Source organism: Symphalangus syndactylus, chromosome 8 (assembly GCF_028878055.3).
Source record: "Symphalangus syndactylus isolate Jambi chromosome 8, NHGRI_mSymSyn1-v2.1_pri, whole genome shotgun sequence".
Lineage (NCBI taxonomy): Eukaryota > Metazoa > Chordata > Mammalia > Primates > Hylobatidae > Symphalangus > Symphalangus syndactylus.
Window position 1 is genome coordinate 137,333,418 of NC_072430.2, and position 15,937 is coordinate 137,349,354.

The following is a 15,937-nucleotide window of genomic DNA, read 5'->3' on the forward strand; positions in this document are numbered from 1 at the left end:
CTCCCAAAGTGCTGGGATTACAGGCGTGAGCCACCGTGCCCGGCCGAGAATTGAAGGTTTTTGTTTTCGTTTTAGACGGAGTCTTGCTCTGTCGCCAGGCTGGAGTGCAGTGGCGCGATCTCGGCTCACTGCAACGTCTGCCTCCCCGGTTCAAGCGATTCTCCTGCCTCAGCCTCCTGACCAGCTGCGACTGCAGGTGCGTGCCACCACGCCCGGCTAATTTTTTTTTTTTTTTTTTGTATTTTTAGTAGAAACGGGATTTCACCGTGTTAGCCAGGATGGTCTGGTCTCGATCTCCTGACCTCGTGATCCGCCCACCTCCGCCTCCCAAAGTGCTGAGATTACAAGTGTGAGCCACTGAGCCCGGCATGAGAATTGGAGTTTTTAACATTCCATTTTAAGATGGCAGACACAAGTAATCTTTAAAGCTGACAGGAAGGATCCTGTAGGAAGGAAGAAGTTGGAGACACAGGCAAGAATGGGATGCCTAAGGATAGAGTTGCCAGATTTAGCAAACCCAGGACGCCCAGTTAAATTTGAATTTCAGAAAACGAACAGTTTTTCAGTGTGTGCCCCAAATATTGCTGGGTGTCTTGTATTTTATCTGTCAATTCCAAAATAGTTCATCTCTAGGTAAAAGGGTTATAGCCCCAGATGTCCTAGGAAGGAATCAGAGCTCTCAAGTCCTTCCCAGCTGTCCCAGTACAACACTCTGGAATGAATTCCCAGTTCTACCAGAACTGTTAACAAGTAGAGAAACTGCTTTGAATTTCAGCTTTTGCGGCTTTCCCATTCGCTCTAGGATGGCAACTGGGAAGAAAAATGCCAGACTAAAAGCTGTGGAAAAGTTCTAATTTGAAAAACCAGCCCGCAAGTGATGCAGAGGCTTTTGAACTGCAAAAGAGCTCTGGGCGTACAGGACAGTGAGTCACAGGGTGCCTGGTCCGGGCCCAACCCTGGACACCAACTCCACTCAACTCAAGGGCAGGTACCCGGCTGCTGCCAAGGGGTCAGCGGGAGCCTGCGCACTGCCACGGCCCCGCCCTCTTCCAACCTTTCATCCGGGTCTCGGGCAGGGGCGTGTCTGGGCAGAGGGGCGGGTGGCGGCGGAAAGGAAGGATGTCGTGGGAGACTGGAGAGTGGGGAGGAAAGCGGGAAGGGGCGGGGGCGGAGCAGGGGGCGTGGCGGAGCGAGCGCGTGGTCACGTGACGTGCGTGGCGACGTGTCGGCCATCTTGTGTTGTTGAGGCTGAGGACTGACTTGGGTTCTGAGACTCCCTGTCCCGGACCGCAGGTAACCAGCCATTCCGTGTCGCTCCCCTGCCCGGCTCTGTTCCGCGTCCCGGCCCCGCCGCCGCGTCCCGGGCCGCCTCTGCCTCCGGTCCGCGCTCGCGTCCCTGCCCCTTCTGCCCGAGCCGGCCCGGCCGCATGGACACCCACAGGCCGCTCCGGCCGGCTTGGGCCGTCAGGCGACGGGACGGGTCAGGTGCAGGGCCGGAGGGAGCCTCCTCCTGGGCGAGGGACGCTGAGGGCCCTGGCGCGTCACGGCCGCGGGGAGCCGAGGAACCCCTAGGCCAGGGCCTCTTGGCATTGCGAGGGGAGCCGAACAAGGCAGGAGGGTTGTGGGGTGGGCAGTGTCAGGCCAGCTTGCTCGGAGCTGGAGGGCTCGCCTTCCTCTGCCGGCTTCTCCGGGCCAGACACCCGCCCAGCCTCGGGGTGCTCCGGTAACAGCTGCTGCGGCCAGACAGCTGCTCCTGCCGGCTCTCCTGTCCACACCTGGCCCCTGGGAGGTGCGCTCCTGCCTTCCCCACAGAGCATCTGGGCGGAGGAGACTCCTTCCGTGGCGAGAGTACTGGGTCTGGACCAGGCCTGAGGCGAGGTGCAGCCACCATGATCGGAACCTTGGGACCGAGGCTGGGAAAGTAGAGCCCATGGCAGCCTTGGGGACCCAAATGCTCACATCAGGTCGAAATGGGCATTAGCCTTAAGTGTCAGCAGTTTCCAAAAGCACTCTGAATTCTTGTTTTGGGACTGAAACATAAATCAAGCGAACAGGGAATGGGGGCATGAAAGAAGCGGAGCATATGACCGTGTTTGGGAAGCAATAACGTTGCTTTGCAATTAATTATCTAGTACTGTTTTTTATTTTGTTGTTTTCATTTTCCTGCAAGTCAAAGCACTTAAGCACACGTAGTCTCTCTGTAAGAAAGGTAAGTATTCCAGTTTAACTTGCAAGAAATTGAGTATGGGGCCAGAAGCGGTGAACAGCTTCCTTTCTAGAGCTACATACCTTGAATTAAGGCAGTTTTGATTCCCAATGTTGTGCCTGGGGAAGGCATTCTTTCCTTATATAGTATTTCCTTTTTAGAATCAAATGACTTCCTAGATTAGAAAAAAAAATTGTCATTCTTTCTGTATATTAATTTTGATCCTTCTAATATTTGTAGCTTTGGCCTTACAGATTTTGTCCATTTTGCCTAGAACACAAATACTTTCTCTTATTCGTTGATGGTTTTACGTGTTTTACTAGTTGGTATAGCAGTTTCTGATGAGCTCAAACTGGAATATGTACTTTGCTTTTACATCAGATGTTGACATCAGAAGAGGACACTAGAAAAGTATTTAGAAGTGGCACGTAACTGGAAAAATGTCACATGATGTTTCTTTCGAAATTTAACATCAAGGAATACACTGGTGATGGTAGTGATTCACCAGAAAGGAGAGGGCTTCATGCCTTTTTGATACCTGACAGTATCTGAGAGTCTTGAGGCTGGGGAGGGAGAAGGGACCATGTGCTTCCATTCATTTGTTTATTCATTCATACATTCATTTATTTGACAGATACCGTATTGAGCACTTACTACAGCGTTATGTACTGGGAGCAAAACAGACCAAACAATTCCTGTCTGTATGGAATTCATTTCTAGACAGATAAATAGGTAAAATACTTGATGTAGTGGTAAGTGATGTGAAAGAAAAAAAATGAGTCAGGGAGATAGAATAATAGGGATTTGGGGAGGGGTTAATTTTAAGTGTCCTGAGAAGGCCTCATGGAGAAGCTAACACTGGAGGAAGAACCCAACAGAGGTGAAGGTGCTGTTTCTTTAGCTATACTGGGGTAAAAGTGCTCTAGGCTAGGGAGCAGCAAGAGCAAAGACTCAGAGACAAAAACTTAGTTGGGAGCGACTCAGGAGTAGACTGGGAAAAGCATGGAGGCTAGCCTAGGCTGAGAGGCAAGGGCGAGTGGGAGACTGGTGGGAGATGTGTGTACTTACTCTTTGGTACTAAGATGAGATGGATTATTTGCTCTGCTGAATTCTTTTTTCTTATCTCTTGTGATTCTTGGAAAGGGAAATCAGATTCCGGAGATTTGGGCCCGCAGCCAGCCTCCCCAACCCCCTTAACTCCCCTCCCCATCCGCTAATTTGGAAAAATTTAGGATGCTCAATATTTCAGGAAATTATAATGAATTGTCTTTCTCAAAAGTAAATGTTTTAAAATAAGATTGATGATAAACTGCTTGAAAGTACTTTTCAAAAGCAATTGCTTTACAAGGAGGAGGCTCTTTGGAGATTTCAGGATATTTCAGAAAATGTAGGGAAATGAGAAATTTTCCTTTCACATTTAGACACATGATTAAGGAACATAACCAGGAAGAAAGGTGGAAACAGTGTATTAACTCGAATTATCCTTAATCTGGTTAGTAAAGAATTTCTCTTAATACTGTGCTGTCCAGCCTGGAGACTCTTCCGGAGACTCTTCTTCATATGTGTATCCTTTACATTTTACACGTGTAGAACTTTTTGTGCTGAGTTTTTTATTCCTCCACTTTTACCTTTCAGACTAGTTCTGTAGTCTGATACTTAATAGACATATTTTTTTGCAAAAAACATTTTCTGATTTCCTTCCAGTTTATCTCCATATTCTTTTTACTGAGCTTTCATAAATGTCCTCTTTCATTTTAGTTCAGCTGAGAAATTTTAATATTTTGGTTTTGAAATGCTTTTGCTGGTGAGATGCATATGTGAAAAAGACTTTGGAGTAGGTTTGCCTCAAAATCATGAGAAGATGGAAATTACAAGGTCAGTGTGTGAATGCAACTCCTTGGCTAAAAGGGAGGCATAGTGATGTTAATGATGAGGTAGTGTTTTAACTAATTGCCTTTCTCCCTCTTGTTTTTCTATTGTGTTTTTGAAATGACATTTCCAAATTATAATGTCTTTGATGTCATATCAGCTCATTTGTTTTCATGACTCTGCATTTTAATACTCCATATGTCTATTCTCTTTTTGTTGACCTTCACATTGGAAGATGACACTATTGATAGTGATTGCTATCTGGGAGAACCTTTTTGGGTAAAAAGATTACTACTGTCGCTTTTATGATTGCCCTTCTATAGGATCTTTGACTTGTGCCATTTTCAAATTCTGACTTTGTTTGCAGTTTTCCATTAGCCCCTGCTGATTAAATTTTCCATACTTTCTGTTTTATTCTATTTCTTATAGATTATAGTGGGACCAGTCTCATTAGGTTGAATCTACAGCCTATGTTGGTGTTAACCCAGGTCTCTTAGAGGCAAGTTAAATGTCCATTTTCCTTCAGTTTAAATTACCATGGCATATTGTTTGGTCGTTGTAAAAGTCTGAACTCAAGCTTTTTTTCACTGCTTGACTCCCACTAGGGTTTTATGGTGATAAAGTCCTATGGTTTTTGCATGGGAGAGTATTTAAGAATAAAAGGAAAAATATATAAAATGAAAAAGAAATAGAAGTTTAAAAACAAGGTAAAAAAGTCCTAGAGTTTCCATTCATTTTTAGTGCTTTGAAAAATTACATCTCTTTAAAACTAGAGATTTTTATTTCATGTATAAACTTGCTTATAGTTAGCATTGCAGTGTTTCTTGACCAAATATTGTTTTTACATTTTATTCATGCTGTCAGATGAATGAGAAATATACTAAATTAATTATGTAGGACTGTAAAGTGATACCTTTATTGAATTGTCTAGTTTTATGTGAGGTTGAAAGCAGAGAGAGGTTTGAAAAACAAAGAATGTTCTCTTAATTGACCAAACTTCATTTTATAAAAATATTTCAAAGTATTACATACTTCCCTACTTTAAGGAACACAATTTTCTTGTTAACTATGGGGTTTCATTAAGCTTAATTATTATTATTATTTGAGATGGAATCTCACTGTGTTGCTCAGGCTGCAGTGCAGTGGCCTGATCTCGGCTCACTACAGCCTGTGATAGAGCAAGACCCTGTCTCCTGGGGGGTTGAGGTTGCAGTGAGCCGTGATTGCACCGCTGCGCTCCAGCCTAGGTGATAGAGCAAGACTCTCTCCAAAAAAGACAGGGTCTTGCTCTGTCGCCGAGGCTGGAGGGCAGTGGTGCAGTCACCGCTGACTGTAACCTCAACCTCCCAGGCTCAAGCCATCCTCCTATCTCAGCCTCCTAAGTAGCTGGGATTATAGGTCCATGCCACCACATCTGGCCAATATTTTTTTGTAGAGATAGGGTCTCACTATGTTGCCTAGGCTGGTCTTAAACTTCTGGTCTCAAGTGATACTCCTGCTTTAGCTTCCCAAAGTGTTGAGATAATAGGCATGAGCCACTGTGCCCCACCAAGAATGCAATTTGAGAAAGTCACATCCACTTCTGATTTAATTTTGCAAAAAAAGTAGCCATGTTATAATGTCCAAAGGTCATCTAACTTTACCCACTGAACTGTGTAATTTTTTTTTTCCTTGGTTCAACATTTTTATTAATTTTTTGCACACAAAACAATAAACATTTTCTAAAAATACATACAAACAAAAAGATGCATATCAAACATATTAGGAAGGTTGCACATGGGGAATAGAAATGGGGGGTGGGAATTAAAATAAATGAGAGAGGGACTTTGTATGGATCAATGATGATAAGTCAATCCTCTATGTCTTTGACAAAGAAGAAGGAGAAGGAAGAGGAAGAAAAAGAAAGTGGGATAAAGGATCAGAAAGGGAGGAAAATAGAAAACATTAGAGTATGACTCCAGGGTAGACCTGTTTTGTTGTTGCTGGGTTGGTTGGTTGATTTGTCTGTTGTATTTTTCATATGTTTTGCCATGTTGGCCAGGCTGATCTCGAACTCCTAGCCTCCAGTGATCAACCCGCCTCGGCCTCCCAGAGTGCTGGGACTACAGGCGTGAGCCACCACGTCCAGCCCCCACATTGCATCTGGCCTCCGTGGTAGACCTCCCAGACGGGGCGGCCGGGCAGAGGTGGCTCACTTCCCATACAGGGCGGCCGGGCAGAGGCTCTCCTTACTTCCCAGACGGGGCGGCCGGGCAGAGGCACTCCTCACATCCCAGACGATGGGCGGCCGGGCAGAGGTGCTCCTCACTTCCCAGATGATGGGCGGCCGGGCAGAGGCGCTCCTCACTTCCCAGATGGGGTGGCCGGGCAGAGACGCTCCTCACTTCTTCCTAAATGGGGCGGCCGGGCAGAGGCGCTCCTCACATCCCAGACAGGGCGGCCGGGCAGAGGCACTCCTCACATCCCAGATGGGGCGGCCGGGCAGAGGTGCTCCTCACTTCCCAGACGATGGGCAGCCGGGCAGAGACGCTCCTCACTTCCCAGACGGGTCGGTGACTGGGCAGAGGCTGCAATCCTAGCACCCTGGGAGGCCAAGGCAGGCGGCTGGGAGGCAGAGGCTGCAGCGAGCCAAGACGACGCCACTGCGCTCCAGCCCGGGCAACACCGAGCACCGAGTGAGCGAGACTCTGTCTGCAGTCCCAGCACCTCGGGAGGCCGAGGCGGGCAGACCACTGGAGGTTAGGAGCTGGAGACCAGCCTGGCCAACATGGCGAAACCCCAACTGTGTAATTTTTTAAGGGCAGGAGGAAAGGGAAGGAGAAATGGATAATAAACTCTTCTATGGCTGGGTGCAGTAGTTTACACCTATAATCCCAGTGCTTTGGGAGGCTGAGGTAGGAGGATCTATAATCCCAGTGCTTTGGGAGGCTGAGGTAGGAGGATCACTTGAGCCCAGGAGTTTGAGACCAGCCAGGGCAACATAAGAGAGACCCTTATCTCTAAAAAAGATTTTAAAAAAATTAGCTAAGTATGGTGGTGCACGCCTATGGTCCCAGCTACTCAGGAGGCTAAGCCCAGGAGGTCAAGGCTACAGTGACCTCTGATTGTACCACTACACTCCAGCTGAGGGAACAAAGCAAGACCCCATTTTGAAAATAACTGGCCGGGTGCAGTGGCTCATGCCTGTAATCCCAGCACTCTGGGAGGCTGAGGTGGGCAGATCACTTGATGTCAGGAATTTGAGACCAGCCTGGCCAACATGGTGAAACCCTGTGTCTACTAAAAATACAAATATTAGCCGGACATGGTGGTGCACACTTACAATCCTAGCTTCTCGGGAGGCTGAGGCAGGAGACTTGCTTGAACCTGGGAGGTGGAGATTGCCTTGAGCCGAGATCGTGCCACTGCACTCCAGCCTGGGCAACAGAGCGAGACTGTGTCTCAAAAAAAAAAAAGAAAAAATCTCTCTCTCTCTCTCTCTATCTAGTTGCTTTCCTGTAGTTAATGGAATTGTCAACTTTAATTATTGTTCTTTGACTTGTTAGTAGCAGTAAAGCATCATTTGATTTTAGCCGAGAAACTACTTAAGATACTATACTTCAATTCACTCGTCACTTGGAATATCACCAACTTGTGGATTTTTAAGATACTGCCCCAACAGAGCATTAAAGGCAGGTTGTGATTTTGCAACTGAAAGCACACTTGGAGCTTTGCTCCCTGGACATTTTGGCAATGATCATATTTCTCAGGGCTCAGTGATTATTTGCATAGGATGTGTATTGCTGTGATGCGGCTTTTGTTTTTCTGTTAGATATATATTTTTTTGAGATAAGATCTCTGTCACCCAGGCTGGAGTACAGTGGTGCAGTTACAGCTCACTGCAGCTTTGTCCTCCCTGGGCTCAGGTGATCCTCCTACTTCAGCCTCCCGAGTAGCTGGGACTACAGGCATGTGCCACCATGCCTGGCTAATTTTTGTAGAGGTGGGGTTTTGCCATGTTGCCCAGGCTGGTGTTGAACTCCTGGGCTCAATCGATCACCTGCCTTGGCCTTCCAAAGTGTTAGGATTGCAGGCATGACCCACTGTGCCTAGCAGTAGGTTTTAAAAGTTAATACCAAGTCCCTATAATGGGGTTTTGAATGAAAACCCCAAATAATCACTTCCCTGAAACCCCATGGTGGTCTTCATTTGACAGCCTTCATAAGAATCACTTAGGACTTTTGTTAAAAAATATAGTTTTCAGTCCCACTGTAGAACTACTGAGACTTTCTAGATGTTAGGGAATCTAGTTTATAAATACACCAGGTGATCTACTCTTTTAAACAGGTTTGGAAGCCATTTTCTGCAAAATACATTTATGATGAAAAATTGTACTTTTAAAGTTTCCTAAGAGGTTGCTGGGTGATTTATATTAATATTTTTATTATTTACAGTGTTAAAAGGATCTGAACAAAGTCTGCTCAAATCTCCTGCTGTGAACCAGCAGAATTTTTGAACAGGTAAGTGTGGAAGGGAAGCACAAAGCCTGAGGGCTTTTGCAAATAGGTAATTTCTGCTTTTAGGTTTTAGTTATTTTTGCCCTATTATTTCTCCTGAGGTTTTGGGTAGTGAGTAGAAACTTCTTCCCTGGTGCCTGTCAGATCCTTTATGAACAGTAAGAGTAACATACCCTTTCTGCATTGATCCTGGTGTGAATTTGTGTCTTAAACTGTCATAATAATTTTTTGTTGGCAAGAAACAAGGAGGAATGCTTTGGAGGCAGGAGTACTGTAAAGAACCAAAGAGCAGTTGACTTCATGAGGGATGTGAACCAGAAACTGGGAAGCTTTCAGGAGCCATAGTACTTGTAGATAGCACTTTTCTACCAGCTGGCCAGTGTCCTCTCTTGTCTCTTTTTGTCCTGCTTTAATTGTATTTGTGCAGTCTAACCTTTTCTGCTTTAACAAACACAAACTCATGGTAGCAAATGGCCACTTAATTCTTGGAGCCACATATGAACTTAGGCTCTAGTGCCAGTAGCCAATTGATTGCTAGCACAGTGTTCACATTTCAGATTCTTGGGAGGGGGAAATTTGGCTGGTTGAACTTGGTTCAGTTCTCTGTCATTGATCAAATTAGTTATGGACGTAGGGTTGGAGTCTAGAATTGCAAGCACAGTTAGCTGAAAGGTCCCACTCCTAATGGTTGGGGCAGGTCTCAGAGAAGGTAGAATGGTGACTATTCTAGGTGGACTCCAGAGAAGCTTCTGGACATTTTTCCTTTTCTAGCATTCTAGAAAAATATCTTGTGTATAGCTCTGCAGTTTCGATTTATCTGTTGTAAAGAGTTAACATACATGCCTATCTGTCTTTTGGTGAACGAGGCCAGTAGGTCTCACCAAGCATTCTTGTTGAAATTTATTAGTGCTGTTTTTTGTTTGTTTGTTTGTTTTTTAGACAGAGTCTTGCTCTGTCACCTGGGCTAGAGTACAGTGGCATGATGTCAGCTCACTGCAGCTTCTGCCTCCCAGGTTCAAGTGATTCTCGTGCCTCAGCCTGCTGAGTAGCTGAGATTACAGGTATTCGCCACCACACCCAGCTAATTTTTAGTAGAAATGGGGTTTTGACATGTTGGCCAGGCTGGTCTTGAACTTCTAGGCTCAAGTGATCCACCCGCTTTGGCCTCCCAAAGTGCTGGGATTACAGGTGTGAGCCACCACACATGGACTTCTTAGTGCAGTTTTTAAACAAAAATTCTTGGTTTTGGAGGTTCAGAGGAGTGGCTGGGTAAAGGTTTAGCAAGCAGACATAAGCAAAGGAGAAGTTTCATGTGGAAAAATTCATTGGTTATTTCCATTGATTGTTTTTTATAAATGTTAACTTCTGGATATTTTTTATAGTATTAAGCTACACTTGAGTATTAGGAAGCCATATAGAATTCGAAACGTCCAACTTCATAGACTGTATTCATATTATTAGAGTAGTAATGGGGACCGTTACTTTTGGGAAAGGATCAGTGAGACAGTGTAAACTTTTGAAATAATATATTTTTGTATTCCAGAATTATTAGATAATACTGAAGCAAACTTTTTTAATGGAACATTTTGAAGTCCTGTGTATTTTTTTTATTTTTTTATTTTTGTTGAGACAGAGTTTCACTCTTGTTGCCGAGGCTGGAGCACAATGGCGTGATCTCGGCTCACCGCACCCTCCGCCTCCCGGGCTTAAGCAGTTCTCCTGCCTCAGCCTCCTGAGTAGCTGGGATTACAGGCACGCGCCACCACACCCTGCTAATTTTGTATTTTTAGTAGAGACAGGGTTTCTCCATGTTAGTCAGGCAGGTCTTAAATTCCCGACCTCAGGTTATCCGCCCGCCTCGGCCTGCCAAAGTACTGGGATTACAGGCGTGAGCCACCGTGCCTGGCCTTTATTTTTATGTTTTGAGATGGAGTTTCACTCTTGTTGCCCAGGCTGGAGTGCAATGGCACTATCTTGGCTCACTGCAACCTCTGCTTCCTGGGTTCAAGCGATTCTCCTGCCTCAGACTCCTGAGTAGCTGGGATTACAGGTGTGTGCAACCACACCTGGCTAATTTTTTGTATTTTTAGTAGAGACAGAGTTTCACCATGTTGGCCAGGCTGGTCTCGAACTCCCGACCTCAGGTGATCCACCTACCTCAGCTTCCCAAAGTGCTGGGATTACAGGCATGTGCCACCGCACCCATCTCGTTTATTATTGTTTGTAGCTCATATATACTTGGTGACATCTAATTGCTTAACTAATATTTCATTACTTACATTTTCCTATATTATTATGTCTAGATTTTTGATGCAAAGGCTAGGAATTAATAAAAGTGATTTATTAATGAGCGATATGTCTAATGACATCCCACAGATGTGACTTATGTTACTTTTTTTCAGCCAGGGTTGTTTTTAGCAGATTGTAGCTGAATTCATTTTTAAGGTAGAAGAGTTCTTTCTCATATTGTACATTTTCTTAAATCTGGATGTTGACATAAGACATATTCAGAGCTTTGTGAGGTTTAAAAGGATTTCTGCATAATTTATGTAAAATTTTCATGGACTGGGCGCAGCGTGGCTTACATCCGTAATCCCAGCACGTTGGGAGGTTGAGGCTGGAGTATCACTTGAGCCCAGGAGTTCAAAACTAGTCTGAGAAACATAGGGAGATCATGTCTCTACGAAAATAAAAAAGTTTGGCTGGGCATGGTGGCTCACGCCTGTAATCCCATCCCTTTGGGAGGCTGAGGCAGGCAGATCACTTGAAGTCAGGAGTTTAAGACCAGCCTGACCAACATGGCGAAACCCTGTCTCTACTAAAAAGACAAAAATTAGCCGGGTGTGGTGGCACGCGCCTGTAGTCTCAGCTACTTGGGAGGCTGAGACAGAAGATAATCTCTTGAACCTGAGAGGTGGAGGCTGCAGTGAGCCGAGATTGAGCCACTGCACTCCAGCCTGAGTGACAGAGCAAGACTCTGTCTCAATAAATAAATAAATAAATAAATAAATAAATAAATAGCTCGGTGTGGTAGTGCATGCCTTGGTCCCAGTTACTTGGGAGGCTCCCTTGGGCCTGGGAGTTTGAGGCTGTACTGAGCTGTGATTGCACCACTGCATCCCTACCTGGGTAACAGAGCAAGACCTTGTCTCAAAAAAAAAAAAAAAAAATTTTTTTTTTTTCACAGGATCTAGGGAATCCCTCTGTGGAAAAAATGGCTTATGGTAAGATTCTCAAATGATGTGGCAATGTTGATGGCATTGTAATTTTTCCTAAAATATTTTGGTTTTGCTAATTTTATTCTTTACACTAAAAGGAGGAAGAAAGGAGAAGAAAAAATGTTTATATTGTTCAGAAACAGCAGGAAGAATGATAGTAATAGCAATATGTTTTCTTCCTGTAGTGATATTGTGGCTAGTATCTTCTTTGGGAACAAAGCACCTTTTATTCAAGTTGTCCTGGGCCAGGAGGAAGTCTTGGGAGCTCTGGTCTCTTCAGTATTGGTCCTTTGGTTATACAGACTGACAAGGAATTGGCAGAAGTTTGTGAGGTTTAAGATTCCTCCTGTACAACAAGAATTTGGTCGTACAGACTGACAAGGAATTGTCTTGGTACTTTCTAATTGATAAATCATGGCTTAGGTCTTAAAGAGTAGCCATATCCACGGGCTCTCATGATCAGTTTCTTGGGAATTGATGTGTGGTGCTGCCCAAACCATGACCAGATGTCTTCAGTATAACTGGATTAGCAGCCATCCTGCAAGATCAGTAAATCAGAGAGCCTTACTTTAGATCTGGAATCTGACCCTCTTCTTAGCTTTTTGTATTACTTCTACCATTGGGAATTTATTTATTTATTTATGTATGTATGTATGTATTTATTTATTTATTTTTGAGACGGAATTTCGCTCTTTTGCCCAGGCTGGAGTGAAGTGGCGTCATCTTGGCTCACTGCAACCTCCACCCCCCGGGTTCAAGCGATTTTCCTGCCTCAGCCTCCCTAGTAGCTGGGATTACAGGCACGTGCCACCATGCCCAGCTAATTTTTGTATTTTTAGTAGAGACTGGGTTTCACCATGTTGGCCAGGCTGGTCCCGAACTCTTGACCTCAGGTGATTCACCTGTCTTGGCCTCCCAAAGTGCTAGGATTACAGGCGTGAGCCACCATTCCCAGCCTTTTTGTATTTTTTTTTTTTAATTAAAAAAAATATTTTTTTTGAGACAAGGTCTTGCTCTGTCCCTCAGGCTGCAGTGCAGTGGTGTAGTCACAGCTCACTGCAGCCTCGATCTTCTCGGGCTCAGGTGATCCTCCCACCTCAGCCTCCTGAGTATAGGAGTACAGGCATACACCACTGCATATGGCTGATTTTTCTATTTTTGCAGAGACTGGTTTTTGCCTTGTTGCCCAGGCTGGTCTTGAACTCCTGGACTCAAGCTATCCTCCCGCCTCGGTCTCCCAAAGTGCTAAGATTACAGGCGTGAGCCTCCATGTCCAGTGTTTGCACCTTTATTAATGAAGTTTCCTGTAATGTATTATAAGAACATACACTGTTCCTTAATTGAGGGCAGACTATATTGTTTAATTGTGTGGTGCAAGGAGGTGGGAGTTTGGGGACAGTGAACAGAATGGGAGATTGAGAAAAGGAAAGAAAAGTGACTTTGTACAAAATGAATTCCTCTGAAAATTGTAAGGAACTGGAAAAAAAAAGCAATATTGAGTACCATATCAACATGTAGTGAAAAGCTTGAGGGCTTTTGAGCAGAGAGATGTGGGTTTGATCTTTTGTTACTTGGCCAGGTGCAGTGGCTCACGTCTGTAATTCCAGCACTTGTGAGGCTGAGGCAGGTGAATTGCTTGAGTCCAGGAGCTGGAGACCAGCCTGGGCAACATGGCAAAACTTCCTTTCTTTAAAAAAAAAAAAAAAAAAAAATGTAGCTGGGCCTAGTGGCATGGGCCTGTGGTCCTAACTTCAGTCTCACTGCAGCCTCAGCCTCCCAGGCTCAAGTGATCCTCCCATTGCACTCCAGCCTGGGTGACAGAATGAGACCCTGTCTCAAAAAAAAAAAAAAAAAAAAAAAATTTTTTTTTCTGGCCAGGTGCGGTGGCTCACACCTGTAATCCCAGCACTTTGGGAAGCCGAGGTGGGTGGATCACCTGAGGTCAAGAGTTGGGACCAGCCTGGCCAACATGGAGAATCCCCATCTCTACCAAAAATACCAAAATTAGCAGGATGTTGGTGGTGGGCACCTGTAATCCCAGCTACGCGGGAGGCTGTGGCACCAGAATCTGTCGAACCTGGGAGGTGGAGGTTGCAGTGAGCCGAGGTTGCACCACTGCACTCCAGTCTGGGTGACAGAGTGAGACTCCATTCCAAAAAAAGAAAAAAAAGTTACTTATTACATGTAACTTTAGACAGGTTAACCTTTTGGAGCCTAACCATCCTTATCTGTAAAGTATGTCCTGTGGTTATTGTATCAATGGGAAATCTAAATATAATACCTGGCATGCATTAAGTAGGCTCTCAGTGAATGGTGGCTTTTATGATTGCTATTACTATGTAAATAGGTAAATTTTGATTGCAAAATTTCATCTTTTAAATTGGTTTTTCTTTTTAGATATAGGGTCTTGCTCTGTCATGCAGGCAGCTTGCTGCAGCCTAGAACTCCTGAGCTAAAGTGATTCTCTGGCTTCAGCCTCCTAAGTAACCGGGGCTATACACGCGGACCACCACACCAAGCCAATTTTTGTTTCATTTTACTTTTTAAAATTTTTTCATAGAGTCCGGGCGCAGTGGCTCTCACCTCTAATCCCAGCACTTTAGGAGGCTGAGGCAGGCGGATCACGAGGTCAAGAGTTCGAGACCAGCCTGGCCAACATGGTGAAACCCCATCTCTACTAAAAATATAAAAATTAGCCGGATGTGGTGGTGCGGGCCTATAATCCCAGCTACTTGGGAGGCTGAGGCAGGAGAATCCCTTGAACCAGGGAGGCAGAGGTTTCAGTGAGCCGAGATTGCACCACTGCACTCCAGCCTGGGCAACAGAGCAAGACTCCGTCTTGGAGGAAAAAAAAATTGTAGAGGTGAAGCCTTAAGCCTGGTCTTGAGCTCCTGGGCTTAAGTGATCCTCCCGCTGTGGCTTCCCAAAGTGCTGGGATTAGAGATCTGGGCCACTGTGCCTGGGCTCCAGCTGATTTTTAAAAAGTTATATATATATATATTTATTTTTTTGAGATGGAGTCTCTCTTTGTCGCCTAGGCTGGCGTGCAGTGGCGTGATCTTGGTTGGCTCCATGCAAGCTCTGCCCCCCGGGTTCATGCCATTCTTCTGCCTCAGCCTCCAGAGTAGCTGGGACTACAGGAGCCTGTCACCATGCCTGGCTAATTTTTTGTATTTTTAGTAGAGATGGGGTTTCACCATGTTAGCCAGGATGGTCTCGATCTCCTGACCTCGTGATCCGTCTGTCTTGACCTCCCAAAGTGCTGGGATTACAGGTGTGAGCCACCGCGCCTGTCCTAAAAAGTTATTTTAAGAGGGGGTCTCGCTATGTTATCTAGGCTAGTTTAGAACTCCTAACCTCAAGCAATCCTCCCACCTTGGCCTCCCAAAATGCTTGAGATTACAGGTATCAGCTACCATACCAGCCATCTTTGTGAGTTTTGAATAGACATGTCAGTGAGTTCTGTCTGTAGGTCTTTTGTCTTTAAAAAAATATTTAAACCCAGCAAATATTTGAACGATTGCCTTGTGCCAGGTGCTGGAATAGCCCTGGTGGTTGAGCAAAACACATACTGTTCTGTCTTCATAGGCTTTACAGCCCAGTGAGAGAGGCAGCCAAACAATCATTTAAGTAAAATCCAAAATGTGAAAAGTCTTTCTGTCCTTGGAAAAGGTACAGTTTGAAAACACTAGATACTTTTTGAATAAGTGTCACATTTTGGATCTTGGTGTTCTTTTTTCTTTTCTTTTTTTTTTTTTTGGAGACGGAATTTCGCTCTTGTTTCCCAGGCTGGAGTGCAGTGGTGCGATTCTCGGCTCACTGCAACCTCCGTCTCCTGGGTTCAGGCAATTCTCCTGCCTCAGCCTCCCAGGTAGGTGGGATTACAGGCACCCATTACCATGTCCGGCTAACTTTTTGTATTTTTAGTAAAGACAGGGTTTCACCATGTTGGCCAGGCTTGTCTCGAACTCCTGACCTCAGGTGATCCACCCACCTCGGCCTCCCAAAGTGTTGGGATTACAGGCGTGAACCACTGCTCCTGGCCAGATCTTGGTGTTCTTATTGTCAGTGATATTGTATACCCTTTGATATGCTCTCTAGGGTATGTATGTATGTTTTAAGTTATGTGTTTTTTATTTGTTAATTTT

General features: G+C 45.0%; 1 protein-coding gene across 27 annotated transcripts in view; it reads left to right on the top strand.

Moving 5' to 3' along the window:
- Positions 1-1,087: 1,087 nt before the first annotated feature.
- The window catches only part of GIGYF2 (GRB10 interacting GYF protein 2), a 163,350-nt gene continuing 148,500 nt past the window's right edge, over positions 1,088-15,937 (top strand). For 4 of the 27 annotated variants that reach the window (XM_063645253.1, XM_063645261.1, XM_063645257.1 and 1 more), the window contains exons 1-4: positions 1,223-1,293; positions 4,505-4,574; positions 8,509-8,574; positions 11,759-11,795. The gene's annotated coding sequence lies outside the window, so the exon portion shown is untranslated. Of the gene's footprint in view, positions 1,294-3,964; positions 4,355-4,504; positions 4,575-8,508; positions 8,575-11,758; positions 11,796-15,937 lie in introns of those variants that run through there. The other 23 variants (XM_063645251.1, XM_063645268.1, XM_063645255.1 and 20 more) reach the window with 14 other exon arrangements.